This window comes from Panthera onca, chromosome D2 (assembly GCF_046562875.1).
Source record: "Panthera onca isolate mPanOnc1 chromosome D2, mPanOnc1 haplotype 2, whole genome shotgun sequence".
Lineage (NCBI taxonomy): Eukaryota > Metazoa > Chordata > Mammalia > Carnivora > Felidae > Panthera > Panthera onca.
This window is the reverse complement of record NC_138349.1, coordinates 52668238-52684321: the sequence shown is the minus strand read 5'-3', so window position 1 is coordinate 52684321 and position 16084 is coordinate 52668238. Positions and strand designations below refer to the sequence as shown.

Below are 16084 nucleotides of genomic sequence, written 5' to 3'. Positions count from 1 at the left end.
TTTCTATAGCGACTGCACCAATTTACAGTCCCACCAACAGTACATAAGTGTTTCTTTTTCTCCGTGTCCTCACCAACATTTATTTCTTATCTTTTTGATAATAGGCATCCTAATAGGATGAGGTGATATCTCATTGTGGTTTTGATTTGCATTTCCCTGATGATTGCTGATGTTGAGCATCTTTTTGTGTACCTGTTGGCCATCAATAATAATGATCTAGTTTCATTCTTTTGCATGTGGCTGTACAATTTTCCCAGCACCATCCATTGAAGACTGTCCCTTGCCCATTGTATATTTTTTACTTTTTTGTCATAAATTAATTAATCATTTAGGGATAGGTTTATTTCTGGACTCTCTGTTATGTTCCATTGATACATGTGTCTGTCTGTTTTTATGTAAGTACCATACTGATTTGATTACTAGATCTAATATAGTTTGAAATCAGGAAGTGTGATGCCTCCAACCTTGTTCTTCTTTCTCAAGATTGCTTTGACTATATAGGGTCTTTTGTATTTCTTTTGATGGTTAGTTGGTTGGGGTTCTTTTTTACTATTTTTACCCTCCCCTCCCCCCGCCCAGACTCTTTTTGTGGTTCTGTATAAATTTTAAGGTTGTTTGTTCTATTTCTGTGAAAATGTACCTTTTGTAGTGTTTTTATTTTAATTTATTTTAAGTTTACTTATTTATTTTGAGAGAGAGAGAAAGCAGGAGAGGGGCAGAGAAAGAGAGGGAGAGAGAGAATCTCAAGCAGGCTCTACACCATCAGCATGGAGCACATGCGGGGCTTGAACTCACAAACTGTAATATCATGACCTGAGCCGAAGTTGGACACTTAACCCACTGAGCCACCCAGATGCCTCTGTTCTTATTCTAATAAGTAAACCTACCTTCTATCTCAGTAGAAAAGATTTCATTTTCAAGAAGGTAATTTATTAAAATTCAGTTGAGTAAATCCACTTTGATTTAGTTTATTTACTTTAATATTTTGGGAATATTGTCAGTCTAATAATGTCTCTCCTAAAAAAAAAGTTTTACTTAGTAAATTCCTGTGCTTGCTTAAATGAATTTATCCAATTATGAACAAATAAAATCCACAGATAAGTTACTTCCTCAGTTTTAAACTTCAAGAAGAAAACCTCACTTATCTTACAGATATAGGAGTTTCATCTAGTAAACAAATATTTTATTGGTTAAAATGATTAATATCATCAGTGTGATGAAAACTATTAAAGCCAAATATAAACCTGTTAATTCTGTGTGAACCAGTAAGATTAAAACTTGTCAGTTAACTAATAATTATTATAAACAGTAGCAATTATTACCTTTGTGTTTTTTCAATATACTGCTAAACAGAAATTCAAGATAAAAGCCTTAAACATCTAACTAGGAAATAAAATTAATACACATAAAAATATAAATACAAAGAAGTAAAATTACACTTATTCATTATTGGTACAGACTATATGGGTTGTATTGACTCAGAAAGGAGACTGATCAATAAAGCCAAAAGAAAGATGTTATAGTGAATTTTTCTTGAATTTAATATTTAAGCCTGAAAAGGGTCAAAAAAAGAAATGAGTGTCAATTTTGGGTAAGAAGGGGCCTTAGAATTAATTCATTCCAACTTTCTTACTTTAGAATTGTCAAAAACAAGATTCAAATGCTTACTTAAAAAATATTTATTTCAGGGGTGCCTGGGTGGCTTAGTCAGTTGAGCATCCAACTCTGATCTCGGCTCAGGTCATGATCTCACAGTTCATGAGTTCAAGACCCACGTGGAGGTTTGTGCTGACAGCACGGAGCCTGCTTGGGATTCTGTCTCACTCTCTCTGCTCCTCCCCTGTTCACACATGCTCTTTCTCTAAAATAAATAAATAAACAAACAAACAAACTTAAAAAATATATTTATTTCAAAATAATCCAGTGAGTGACAAATAGTGGAGTTATAAATGAAATGATGATGGGTATATGTGGGGTGGTCATTATGTTATATTACTTCCACTCGTGTATATATTTACAATTTTTCCGTGATTAAAAGTATAAAAAACAGAAAGACAGAAAAATAAAAACTAATTTTCAATCAAGATCAAAGATACTAAGTAATTTTCCTAAGATACATTGATATCCTTGCTAAGCCTTGAATTCTAGGAAGGATTTAAAGCAAGGAGAGCAATCTAGTCATATGAGTGAAGAGGACCATATGAGCAAAGGCATCAGGTACCATATAATCTTTAATTGTTGTGACAGAAAAAGCCACGCTGTTAATTTGTGCAAGAGAGAAAAGAAATAAATCATGAAAAGATACCCCTGCATTGATAATAACCATCTGGATTGTCTTCATGTAGTAGGTGGCCTGTTCCTGTCTTAGCAATGAACACTGCTTGGAAAAGTGAAAAACATGGAGACTTCTTATCTTACAGGACTGTAGTACTGCCTTCAGATTCATAAAATGCTACTTGGTTGCTCTTTCTGGAGATATTTATTTTAAGGCTTTATATATTCTAGATATACATAGTGTACAAGTGTCTTCCTCATTGTGAATTTATACAATTTCCCCAAAACTGAAATCTTTAAAATTAGTCCCCCCTTCCTGTGACTCAATTTCTTTGTCAACTCATTTTGTTCTTTATGAAATCTATTAAACCATTCTTAGGAATACTTACTGGCAAGAATTTATTTGAGGAAAGACATTGGCTAATCTTTACTCTTCATACTATATGAAAATGAACTTAAATTAGAGGATGCACTATATCTGCAATGCATGATAAATACAAGATGGATAGAGAATCTGTTCAGCGGTGTCAGCTACAAAAGCAAACATGATAAATGTTAATGCAGTTTTGAGCCCTGGGATAAGCTATTCAGAGCACAAGCATAGCTGAATCTCTTTGCTATGTTGTTATTCATGGCAGCCAAATAAATGTCAATAATAAAAGAGAATTAAAGATTTTCATTTCCCAGAGGCAGTCCTCTAATACGGCTTGATCTTTCATTTCATTTGTAATTCGTTCTCATGTCAGGATGCAATCATTCGCCAGGCTCTGGGTGTCATGTTAAGTCATTTAATAATGATTAAGAACATAAAAATGCTTGGCCTGTGGGGCAATTCACAGAAAAGATGCCAATTTGTTATTGTTTTTCCTCCTTTGCTCTTGAATATGGATCAGCTTTCTCCCACCTCCTAGCATTAAAATACTAATGGAGAATGGGGAGGGAAAGTATCCCTTAATTTACCATAAGTGACATTCCAGAATGGCACAAGGCAGTGCTAACACACTTATTAAAACACTAATTAGGAATCATTGTTCCTTAAACCTCACAATGTGGAGTATTTTTAAATGATCACTGCTAAGTTTGTGTCATTTAGCAATTATGTAACAAAGTCAGTTTTCTTGGTATTTAATTCTAGAGACGTTTCTCCTTTTGAGATATATATGGTGTCTATAAGCCACTTCTGTTATTTTATACATGTAGTTCTTTGAATTCCTCTTTGCTAAATTGTCTGTGAATCTAAAGTCTTTAACATCCTGTTTGGTCACCTCTATTTCAGTTGAGTCTCCATTTTGTATATCCATCTGCCGAGAAGTTTTGTCACATATCAACCATTGTATCATTGCTTGCAGGCTAATTGAGTTCCAACCTTTTTTGGGGGAGTGCTGGGGTGGGGGTGGCAGGGAGCACTGGAAAGTAATAAGAGTAAGAAGCCAGGAATGACAGGCAGAAAAGAAAATATGATTCTATACACTTTGAACCTTTTAATAAATGTTGAATGAACCTGTTAGGTAGCACAAAAGTCAGGTCAAGGAAGTCATTCCTGTGTCTATAAACTGTAGAAAAACTAAGACTATAGATTTTTATTTCCTACTGGACAGCAATTACTAACGAGATCTTCATATATCAATACCTTATTATATTAACAATTGTAGTAAAAATAAATATTTTATATACATGCATATATACAGAATACATACACATATACAGACATATATTTCTCCAGGTTTCTGTACTACATATATCACTAAAAATTGGAAAAAGCAATAGGATTTTTATTCTAAATTGAAAATAATGCATTTCACACTTTTGCTCTTATGTGACACAATGAAATAGGTCCACTCCAGAATAAATTGTAGACTTTTCTGAATACTTTCAGAATTCTTTCTGGTCTGTTTGAATTTTGATTTTTGCCAAACGGAAGAAAATAGATTAGGTCAAAAGTTTCACGTGGAAGACAGGGGCTGCCATGTCAGAATGACCTGGTGGGCTTTTGATAAATATAGCCCTGCCTTCATAGAAGTATGTTCACTTCAACTTGATACATCCGTATGAAGAGTAGTAGAATATACATCCTTGAGAAGATGTATGAGAATGGGGTTTGTAGAGTGTGAGGGAAGTGGAGTATAGGGTTGTGTATTGTTGTAAAGATCCTTTAGGTAATACAGCAATGCTGTCTGTCCTTCATCTCTCACTTTGAAACCTTTGGATTAGGTGATTTGATAATGTTGCCCAAGTTTATGATTTTGTAGGATGATAGAAACAGAACCTTTTAGTAGCTAAACATCTAGTATTTGAATAAGTCAAGCCTTGGTGAATGCTTCTTTCTCTTGATAATTCACAAAGTGTCATGTACTCATCTACTATTACTAGCAATCTACATATATTATTTTAAATAGCCAAATTCATTTGATTAGTTTATAATTTAAGGTAGTCTCATCATAGTGCCCTTTGTCATTTCCTTATAAGTAAGTGAGGTTACTGAAGCTGCTTGTCTTCATGTTCCTGAGACCTTAAAGAAGCTTGTCACCCCATTTGCTAGTTAAGTTTTCATGTTCTTTAAAAATACTCAGTGCTATACATTATAAGAAAAGGTCAATGTGTTTTACAATTCTTGTAGACATAAAGTACAGAAAGTGTGCAATAGAAAATGCAGACTCTAAAGAAAACAACTTTAGCAGCTGGAAGGATAATAATGTCAGCACATCATCACAACTCCTACTCCTACAAAATATTGTCATAAATCATTTTGGAAATGTTATCTATACTACAGCCAAACCAGTTTTAAATGATGATCTTGTTGGCATACATTGCTGATGTTGTGAATAGAACAAATTAAGTGGCATTCTTTCAGAGTGTCTATATATGATATTCATGAAAAAAAAAGTTCTTTATTTTTAAGAATATCCTTTTTTGAGCATTATATTACTTTTTGACAACATAAGATGCTCTAGTTTCTTGTATTTTCCCTGGTTCCGTCCTGGAATCAACTACTTTTTCAAGTATCCCTCTTTCCTTTAATTAGCAAATGATATTTAGAAACCCAGATCTGGATGCAAGATATGCTCATTGCTAATTGAGAATCATTGCTTTGGGACCCTTTTAGCAAACAGATTGGCAATATATGTATGTGTATTAACTCATGCATACATATCCTTCTATATTTATTTCTATATTTATCTACTTAAATTACATGGTTTGAACCTGCTGGTAACTTTGATTCCAGTCTAACAACAGAATTCATTCTAGCCTTCACCCTTTCATTCCTTTTAACTTCCTCTGACATTGGAAGTTCTGGCTCTCATTATCCAAAATATATTTACTTATTGTTCCATCCTAAAGTACTTTCAAATTACCCATACCCTTGTGAGAAAAGAACATATTTACTTCCTAAAGTGTTTGTTTACAGTTCTTTTTATCTGTAGCCCTCTACAGTCTAGTCAAAATACTGTTATCTAAAGTCACTTTGGGTTAGTTCTTTTATTCCATCTACTTCAATGTGGTTACATTACTTATTTGTAATACAATTAGGTTTATTTCTAAGAGTTTGTATTCCACCTTGGTTTCCTTTCATATCTAGGCTGGTTTTTTTAATAAGTACAATTCATTCCTCATGGTGTCAAGGTTCTGTGTGCTTTGACAAATGCATACGATCATGCAACCACTTCTATGGTTATAATACAGAAGAGTTCCATTTTTCACTTCTAGTTTTCTAAAATGGTGTTACCAATTTATATGCCCACCACCAGTATATAGAATGGCTTTTATTTTTCTGTATTTTCATCAGTATATTCTACTGTCCATTTTTTATTTTAGCCATTCTGGTGAGTATGCTCTAGTTTCTCATTGTGTTTTTTATTGGAATTTCCTTAATTTAGTGAGGTGGGGCACCTCTTCGTTTGCTTATTAGTATTTAGATATCTTCTTTTGTAAAGTTGCTATTGGAGTCTTTCGCCCACATTAGATTGTCTTATTGATTTATAATTCCTTTTGCAGTCTGCATACAAGTCTTTTGTTAGATAAATGTATTGTAAATATATTCTCCCACTTTGTGACTTGCCTTTTTATTCTCTTCATGGTATCTTTTGATAAGTAAAGCTCTTAATTTTAATTTAGTCCAGTTAATAATGTTTTCCCCTTATGGGTAGTATTTTTCATATTCTTTTAAAGAAAATCTTTGTGTATCCCTAGCTCATTTTTATTTGTTACTCTTTATTTGTCACAGTCTGTCTAGAATTAGAATTAATTTTTATATATGATATGGGTTAGAGGAAAAATTCATGTCTTTTGCCTATATGAATAACCAGTTGGCCCACCATCATTTATTAAAAGAAACATCCTTTCCCTTACTGCAATAAATTAACACCTTTGTCACATTTCATATTACCTGATATCTGTGAGTCTTCTTCTAGACTATTCTATTCCATTGTTTTCTTTATCCTTGTAACCAGTTTACACTCTCTTGATTACTTATAATTAGTCTTTTTATTTCATAATGTCAGAATTCCAACTTTGTTCTTCAAGCTTGTCCTGGTGTTTCTTGACCCTTTGCATTTCCACACAAATTTTAGAATCAAATTGTTAACCCCCTGAAATTTTTAATTCTTACTAGAATTTTTTTGAATTGAATTATATATTGGATCCAGAAATCAATTTGGAAAGAATTAACATATTTACAATATTGTGTTTTCTAATCCATAAGAGTATCTGTCTCTATTAATTTAGGTGGTCTTTAATTTTTCTCAAACTGTTAGTTTTTTCAGTGTAATGGTCTCACATATATAACTTTTATAAGATACCTAGATTTTATAAGATTCCTATTATTTGTTTTTTGTATTTTTTTTAAGTAAGCTCTACACTCAACATGGGGCTTGAACTCACAACCCCAAGATCAAGAGTCACATGCTCTCCTGACTGAGCCAGCCTGGCACCCCTCTTATTATTTTTGATGCTATCCTTTTTTTTAATTAATTCTGAGCTGAGATCAAGTGTAAAAACACTCATAATTATAGAAGTCAGTAGTAAAACCTTTTCATCATTGCTGAGAACTGACTAGTCTTTCATACACACACATATCTACTTCCAATCTCATTCCTCCATCAATAAGTCCTCAGTTATCCACTGTCACTTTTTTTTTTTAATTTACTTTGAGAGAGACAGAGACTGTGTGAGTAGGGGAAGGACAGAGAGAGAGAGAGAGAGAGAGAATTCTAAGCAGGCTCTGCACTGTCAGCACAGAGCCCAATGCAGAGCTCAAACTCACAAAACCGTGAGATCATGACCTGAGCCAAAACCTAGAGTCGGAAGCTTAACCAACTGAGCCACCCAGGAGCCCCTCTACTGTTCATCTTTATACACACAGATCCACACACACCCTCACAACTCCAGACACAAGCCCTTATTGTTTTAAATTACTTTTGCTCCTCAGAACTACAGAGATCAGGGGCACCTGGGTGGCTCAGTAGGTTAAGCATCCAACTTTTGATTTCAGCTCAGGTAGCACAGAGCCTGCTTGGGATTCTCCCTCTCCCTCTCTCTCTGCCCTTTCCCCTCTTGCGAGCACTCTTTCTCAAACATAAATAAACTTAAAAAAAGAGAGAGAAATACAGAGATCACGCATCAGAGACACTGGAAAGTCTTCTGATGCTTCGATTTATCTATTCTCATCATTGATCCATTTAGGTAAAGAGCAGATCTCGGAATGATGCTATCCATTTGTAAATGGCATCTTTTTAGATTTCAGTTTCTGTTTGTATTTTACTGGTATATAAATTTTTTATAATGACATTGTTTTCATTTATTAATTGTAATAATAAGTCTGTTGATTCTTTTGGATTTTCTATGTATATAATGATATCATTTGTGAATAATGACAATTTCACTTCTTTCCCAATCTTGGTATTTATTTTATTAATTTTTCTTACTGCACTATCAGCACAGTGAAGCACAATGAATATGAGTACAGTTGAAATGGTTGTAGTGAGTACCTTTGTCTTATTCCAGTCTCCTGTGGGAAGCCTTCAGTATTTCATCAAAAAGGATGCAGTTTGTGGTAGTCTCTTTACAAATACTCTTTAACAGATTAAGGAAGTTTCCTTTCATTAATAGTTTGCAAAGAGTTTTGTTTTTGATGATGGTAAGATATTTTTAGTCATGAAAGGATGTTGAATTTTATCAAATAACTTTTCTGCATCTCTTAAACATTACTGTATAATTTTTCTTCCCCTCCCTCCCCCCTTTTTAATGTGTGAATCACAGCTTGATTTTGGAATGGTAAACCATCTTTGCATTCTTGGGATAATCCCAATATAGTCATGGTGTTCCTTTAATATATCATCAGATTTGATCTGATTATATTTTTCTTAGATTTTTGCAGTGTTGTTATGAAAGAGTTTGTTTCATATTTTCCTTTCTTGTAACATCATTGTTAGTTTAGGTATGAACATTATGATGACCTTATTAAGTGAATTAGGAAGTACCCTTTTTCTGTTCTGGGAGAGTTTTATAAGCTTGAGGTTGTTTTTATGTAAAAATTTAAACAAGCTCACCCATCAAAATATCAGGGAATATCAAGAGAATAGTTCATTGGATGGTTTTTCATTACAGATTCTTTTAATTGAATAGGAATGTTCATTTTTTTTCTTTTTCTTTCTATGTCAGGTTTTTAAAAAAAATTTTTTTTAATGTTTTTATTTATTTTTGAGAGAGAGACAGGACATGAGTGGGAGAGAGGGAGACACAGAATCTGAAACAGGCTCTGGGCTCTGAGTTGTCAGCACAGAGCCCCATGCAGGGCTCAAACTTGTTCAACGCAAGATCATGATCTGAGCCAAAGTCAGACGCTTAACAGACTGAGCCACCCAGTCATCCTATGTTAGTTTTGTAAAGTTGTATTTTTCTTGGAATTTGTCTCTTTCATCCAACATAAAATTATTTATAATATTCTCTCATCTTCTTAAATACTGGCAGATCTATAGTGATATTCCCTTTTTAATTCTTAATCTTGGAATTAAATTTATGCTCTTTCTCTTTTCCTTGATCACTCTCCCTAGAAGTTTATTTTAATTTTAATTTTCAAAGAAGTTAATGCCTAGATGATGTTAGATTATCAAGAGATTTATTGAAGGAAACACCTGTAAGGCAAGATAAGTTATGGGCCAGAGGAAGCAGGGAGACCTGTCAAATTGTGGTACAGGTCTGACCCCTGTGTTGCAGTGAAGGAAGGTTGGGCAGGAAGAGGCATAGATTACAATATGGTTAAGTTTTGACAAGGCCAGAGAGGAGTCCTCAAGCCAAAGTTGCCCCATAAGCAAAGTTGCCCAAAGGAGTCCCACATATCTCCAGAATAGGTCTCCATACTGTTTCGGTTGTGCTCCTGGCGAATGTGGCCTCAGTATGAATGCAGTGGTGAATTTCAGAGCATAGCTCCACCTGGCACATCTGAGAGGCAAATTTTCATGGCCATGACAAGGTTTATCAATTTAATAGTCTTATAAAGAACCAACTCTAGGGGTGCGTGGGTGGCTCAGTTGGTTAAACCTCCAATTTTGGCTCAGGTCATGATCTCATAGTTCATGGGTACAAGCCCCGCGTTGAACTCTGTGCTGACAACTCAGAGCCTGGAGCCTGCTAAGGATTTTGTATCTCCCTCTGTCTCTGCCCTTCTCCTGCTCATGCTGTCTGTCTCAAAAATAAGTAAAACATTAAAAAAAATTTGTTTAATAAAAAATAACCAACTCTGCCTTTGTTGATTTTTTTTCTACTGAATATTTGTTTTTTACTTTTTAAATTTTCAGATACTTTTTTTCTTCTATTTTCTCCATGTTTTATTTACAAATTTTGGTATGTCTGTTTTCATTATATTCAGTTCAAATTATTTCCCATTTCCTATTGTGATTTCTTCTTTAATCCATATGTTATTTAGGAAGTTTTATTTAATTTTTAAATATCTAGAATATATTTGGAGATTTTCTAATTATCTTCTTGTTTCTGATTTTTGGTTTAATTCCATTGTGGTCAGACATGCAGAATGATTTTAGTTCTTCAAAATTTATTGAAATTTTGTCTTACTGCACATCATATGGTCAATTTTATCCATCTTCTTTGTGCATTTGAAAACAATGTATATGCTGACATTCTTTAATATAGTCTTTGTATATACAATAAGGTCAAGTTTGGTAAGTTTGTGGTCCAGATCATTTATATTTTTATTTAGTTTTTGTCTACTTGTTTTATCAGTTACTGAGAGACATTAATTAAAGTGTCCTGCTATGATTGAGATTTGTATCTATTATTAGTATAACTATACAGGCTTTATGTTGTTTTAGTATTTGCATGGTTTTTCCATCCCTTTACTTTCAAACTTTCTATGTTCCTAAATATAAGATTTTTTTTGTAATCAAAATGCACTTTTTATTATCTTTTAAATTCATTCTGGCAACTTTTTAATTGGAATCTGTTGATATTTAATATAAGTTACTCATATAATTGGATTCATATCTCACATATTACTCTTTTTTTTTTTTCTATTTGTCTCACAAGTTTATCTTCTTTTTTTTTCTTCTTTCCTGCTTCGTTTGGATTGATCAAGTATTTTTTATTCTCATTTCCTTTTTTATTTGCTTGGTAGTTGTATATCCTTTTGATGTTCGCCCTAAAAATTACAAAATGTATGCTTGACATATTGGAGTCAAATATAAACTATAAGGCTTGCCACTTCTCATACAATGGTAGGTCCTAGAACATTTCAATTCCATTTAAGACTTCCAACCTTTTGTATTATTGTCAGTCACATTAATTATTAATGCCTTGTAGTGACAAAATATTTGTGCAATTGAATTTTACTTTTTCCATTGTTTTTCTTCTCTTCCTACATTTCCATGTTTTTATCTGAATAATTATGAATTATTTTATCATTTTTCTTTTGCCTACACAAATGTATGGTTGATGACTCTTATTAGTTTGGGAGATTTTCCAGCCATTATCTCTTTAGATACTGCATTCCTCTCCTTCCAGTTGGGACACCAGTTACACAAATCTTAGGCCTTTTTTATTGTGTCCCATATGTCATTTATGATCTTTTTTTGTATTTTTATCATTTTTCCTCCAGTTTCAGCATATATATTTGTGGGGTTTTTTGTTTTTTTTGTTTTTTTGTGTGTGGGGAGGGTTTTGTTTTGTTTTGTTTTTGGTGCAAAAAAGTGATTCTTATTAAAGCACGGGGACAGGACCCATGGACAGAAAGAGCGAGCTGCACTGGGGTTGTGAAGAATGGCTGGTTATATACTGTGGACTTGGGGGAGGTAAAATCAAAAGGGAGGTTGCTAAAGAGATTTTCATATGCTAAAGACTCACAGATTACTGGAGGCCTACCTATTGTCAAGCTAAGGTTGTTTTTCCCTCTAGCAAAGCATTAACATTAAGATGTAGGGAGTTCCTGGACTTCGGGCTATTGATGGGATTGCCTTTTTCTTGTAAACTGGTGTACACTCTTATCAGTTTAACCATTTGTTTTTTGTACTTTCTTGGGTTTTTTTGGGTACCTGAGAGGGTCCGAGGAATATCACACATATCCCACCTGGAAAGGAGGGGTGCTAGCTTGTACTTTGCCCTCAGCCTGCCTATGCTCCCTCATCATAACGCCCCTAAACAATTTTGACCCTTAAATCTTTAAGGTTGTTGAAGGTTAAAGATCTCATCTTCTGTAGCATCTTCCTGCTGAGTAAGGACATAGAGACGTCCCTGCCTATATGGGTTAATATTGGTCAGTTTGGGAAGGCATAGGGGAGTTACAAAAGGTGGAGGCAGCTAAATCCAAGGTGGGCAACATACATGAACCTCCTTGAGTTCATTAGTATCATTAGTTGGTTTGAAGTTGTAGTGATGGAGTCTTGGTACCAGGCGGAGATACGAGGGAGAAAACAGCAAAACATAATGAGAATAAAGAAACCCCAATAAAAGTCCTTTGGTATTTGACAATAATCCTCCAGTCCAGGAGTTAAACCACTCACTAAAGGACGGAGAGGGATTGTTTAAAGCACCAATTCGAGTATTCATGTCAGTTAGAAATCTGGAAATATTGTTGTGGTAATCTGGAATGTATACACAGCATTATTTTTATGAGAACACAGGTTCTGCCTTGTGCAGCAGTTGAAACATTTAATGCCATTTTATTTTGTAGAACTGTTCTATGAATTTGACTTTTTTTTAGTATTTAGTAATGTAATGTTATTGACAGTCACTGAAGGTATTAACAGTATAACAGGTGGTGTATAGCTATCATATAGACTCTGTTCAGTAAGCAATCAAGTAATTAATAAGAGGTACTTTTATGGAAATAAGAAAAATATAGGTTAACGGTTAGAGCAAATTACAAACCCAGTGTCTGTCAGTGCTGCCAGTGAGAAGATTTTTAGATGTCAGGCTTGAAGCATCCTCAGATGGAATAGGAACAGGCAGCAGGAATCAGATGGATTTTTCTGGTTTATAATTTAAATGTCTGTGGTGATCCTTTTGAATGACCCATTTTAAGAAGGAATTGTCAGTATAAATTGAGGAAAGGAGAATGAAAAAGAAAGGTACAACCATAATGAGAGGAGTTTGAGGTCCTCCACAGGTTCACAGGAATAAGAAAGACACATTAGTTTGCTTCTTGGTTTCCCGCGAAGGAGGTATGGGTTTTACTTTAGATATAGAAGCCCATGAAGAGTGCCTCTATAACTTTACTGCTGTGGGAGTACATAATATGACTAGGGGCCCTTGCATTTTGGATTAAATCCCCTGGTATATTAGACTTTAACTCCTTTAAATAAACCAGGTCTTTTGGGTTTATATGGGGTGGGTTTTTAGGAACTGTCAGTTCAAGTTTAGGAAGGATATGGTTTGAATATTTAGAGATTTATGAATTAACCCAGTCTTAATTGAATAATTTAATAAAGCACTATAGTCTTTATCTATTGATAAGTCTACAGTGAAAAAAGACTTTTCATATACAATTGTTGGGGGAATCCATCCCATTTTCCAGTTGTTTAAATAATCATATGTCCATGGGGTCCTGTTATTATTGCCACAGAATAACAAGCAAGAAGATTGTCCATACCTATGCTATGGTGACAATTTTTCTAAAGTTTACCTCAAGTTCTTCAGCTTACACAAACAACAAACATTTAAAGACAATCAGAACTAGGACTTAGTATCCATAAAGGTGTGTTACTAAAGCATAGTTTTTCTCTCTGGAATCACCTCTGTTTTTGAGGTAGCCAAATCAAGACTAATTCATTTGTAAAACAACTACAATTTTTACCTTGACCTAATTATTTACATAAGTACAGCAAGAACAGCTATTGGTCATATAGATCTTTTATAATTGCTTTGCTGGCACTTTTTGTAAGGAATCTCTAGATTGACTTTTAGTAGTCTCTGTAGGCCAGAAGCCAAGCCATGTCTGCAATACCTACAGATTTGGGAGAATTCCTCTTCTCCAGGTCCCCAAGATATCCTGAGGTTTCTTAAGAAGTGACATTCTTTACTCACCTGGTAAGGATGCTGGGAACTCTATAAGCAAGGTATCAGGCCAACATTTCCAAGGGGCTTGATTGGCTCCATGTTTCATAAAGTCAACCTTAGTTCCTTAAAGCTGTATAGTCATATCTGAGTCTATGCATGTTGCTCTCAAATATGACATTCCAGTCAAAGTTTTGTTAAAATAACCAGTATTTCCATTGAACTTATGCAAGTAACTGTAATTGGCATGAAAGAAAGAACACTTGTTGAGAGTTTGTGAATTTCAGAGGGTTCAGGTAGAAAAGTTAAATGCTTTAGTTTGTTTACAGAGGAATACTTTATCCTATTATTGTATATCATGGGTATCTTAAGAGAATGTTTCCTTAATCTGGAAGGGCAAACATTAGAGAACCAGCAATACTTCAAAACAAAAGTCACAGAACTATAACCATCTTCTTCAGTTCATTTAGTCCCATGTTACTAATTCTTGTTCAATTTGAATGCAGCTTTTTAGTTCTGGAAATTTCTAGCCATTTTAGTATTAATCATAAAGATGTCAAATACCTATATTTGTCCTTAAAGCCCTTAAAGATGAAACATGTTTTGCTAAAGCATCAGAACAATTAATTATAAATGATAGAACTCAAAAATGGACATGGTTAACAATGTGATATGAGTCGTTGTGATGCAATTGACAAGGTAATCCAGTTATTTCTGTGACACAGAACACTTAAATACTTAGAATGTTAAGTGAAAACCTTATACCAGAACATATTAAAATTTTAGGAATTGCATATAATCCCTAGAATAGTTATGGCATTTACCCAAGCAGTACAGCCTAAGGTTTATCATTATTTGTTTGACAGGGCTTACAGAGTAACATAACATACCAAATAAGCAAGCCTTAATTGGTCAAAGACTTCATTACAATTTAAATCCTGGGAAGTTAAAACCTTAGAAAGTTATAAAGGACATCCTAAATAGGATTACAAATCTTATTTATTTAACCAAGGTGGCAATAGGAAATTCCAAAGGCAAATATGTAGGGTTATATAGTTGTTACCAAAACTTAGCTCCTTTGACATTGAGAAGTTTTAACCAAGAAACCAAAGACCAAATAAAAGCATAAACTTAAATATTTAAAACATAAAGCTTTGGTTTTCCTGGCAGACAAGAGAAAAAAATACCTTTGCTTATTATTATTATTGTTGTTGCCGTTGTTGTTTTTATAACTTTTTTTAATGTTTATTTATTTTGAGAGAGAGACAGACAGAATCCAAAGCAGGCTCCAGGCTCTGAACTGTCAGCACAGAGCCCAATCTGAGCTGTCAGCACAGAGCCCAATGCAGGGCTCAAACCCATGAACTGTGAGACCATGACCTGAACCAAAGTCGGCCGCTTAACCAACTGAGCCACCCAGGCACCCCCTATTATTATTTTTTTTAATCAAGAGCAGAATAATCCAAGAAAACTTTATCTTTTGAACAGAGAGAAAAGCAGAATTTTAACCTCATACCAGTGTACTTTTATTTATTTTTTTATTTTTATTTTAATATGAAATTTATTGTCAAATTGGTTTCCATACAACAGCCAGTGCTCATCCCAACAGGTGCCCTCCTCAATGCCCATCACCCACCCTTCTCTCCCTACTAACCCCCATCAACCCTCAGATTATTCTCAGTCTTTAAAAGTCTCTTATGGTTTGGCTCCCTCCCTCTCTTTTTTTTTTCCTTCCCCTCCCCCATGGTCTTCTGTTAAGTTTCTCAGGATCCACATAAGAGTGAAAACATTTGGTATCTTTCTCTGTATGACATTTCACTTAGCGTAACACTGCAGTTCCATCCACATTGCTACAAAAGGCCATATTTCGTTCTTTCTCATTGCCACCTCGGTATTCCATTGTGTATATAAACCACAATTTCTTTATCCATTCATCAGTTGATGGACATTTAGGCTCTTTCCATAATTTGGCTATTGTTGAGAGTGATGCTATAAACATTGGGGTACAAGTGCCCCTATGCATCAGCACTCCTGTATCCCTTGGGTAAATTCCTAGCAGTGCTATTGCTGGGTCATAGGGTAGGTCTATTTTTTATTTTTTGAGGAACCTCCACACTGTTTTCCAGAGCGGCTGCACCAGTTTGCATTCCCACCAGTGTACTTTTAAAATCCATTCATTGCAACCTTAGTCTGTCCTAACCACACAACCTAACCTTTCCAAAGATTTCCCTTCAAGAATTTCTACAACTTTACTTTGCCTTCACATTTTGTCCCAAGCCATTTTTCTTCAAACAACCAGTCTCATTTAGGA

General features: G+C 34.4%; 1 protein-coding gene and 2 non-coding genes across 8 annotated transcripts in view; 1 reads left to right on the top strand and 2 right to left on the bottom strand.

Annotated features, from left to right (window-relative positions):
• The window catches only part of ADK (adenosine kinase), a 516864-nt gene that overhangs the window by 418089 nt on the left and 82691 nt on the right, over positions 1-16084 (top strand). The gene's annotated exons all lie outside the window — the stretch shown is intronic.
• Positions 7246-7315, bottom strand: LOC132685684 (small nucleolar RNA U2-30). Its single transcript, XR_009613269.1, has one exon. It is a non-coding gene; the product is annotated as a small nucleolar RNA U2-30 (small nucleolar RNA).
• On the bottom strand, positions 7867-7946 carry LOC132685685 (small nucleolar RNA U2-19). The gene has a single exon (XR_009613270.1). It is a non-coding gene; the product is annotated as a small nucleolar RNA U2-19 (small nucleolar RNA).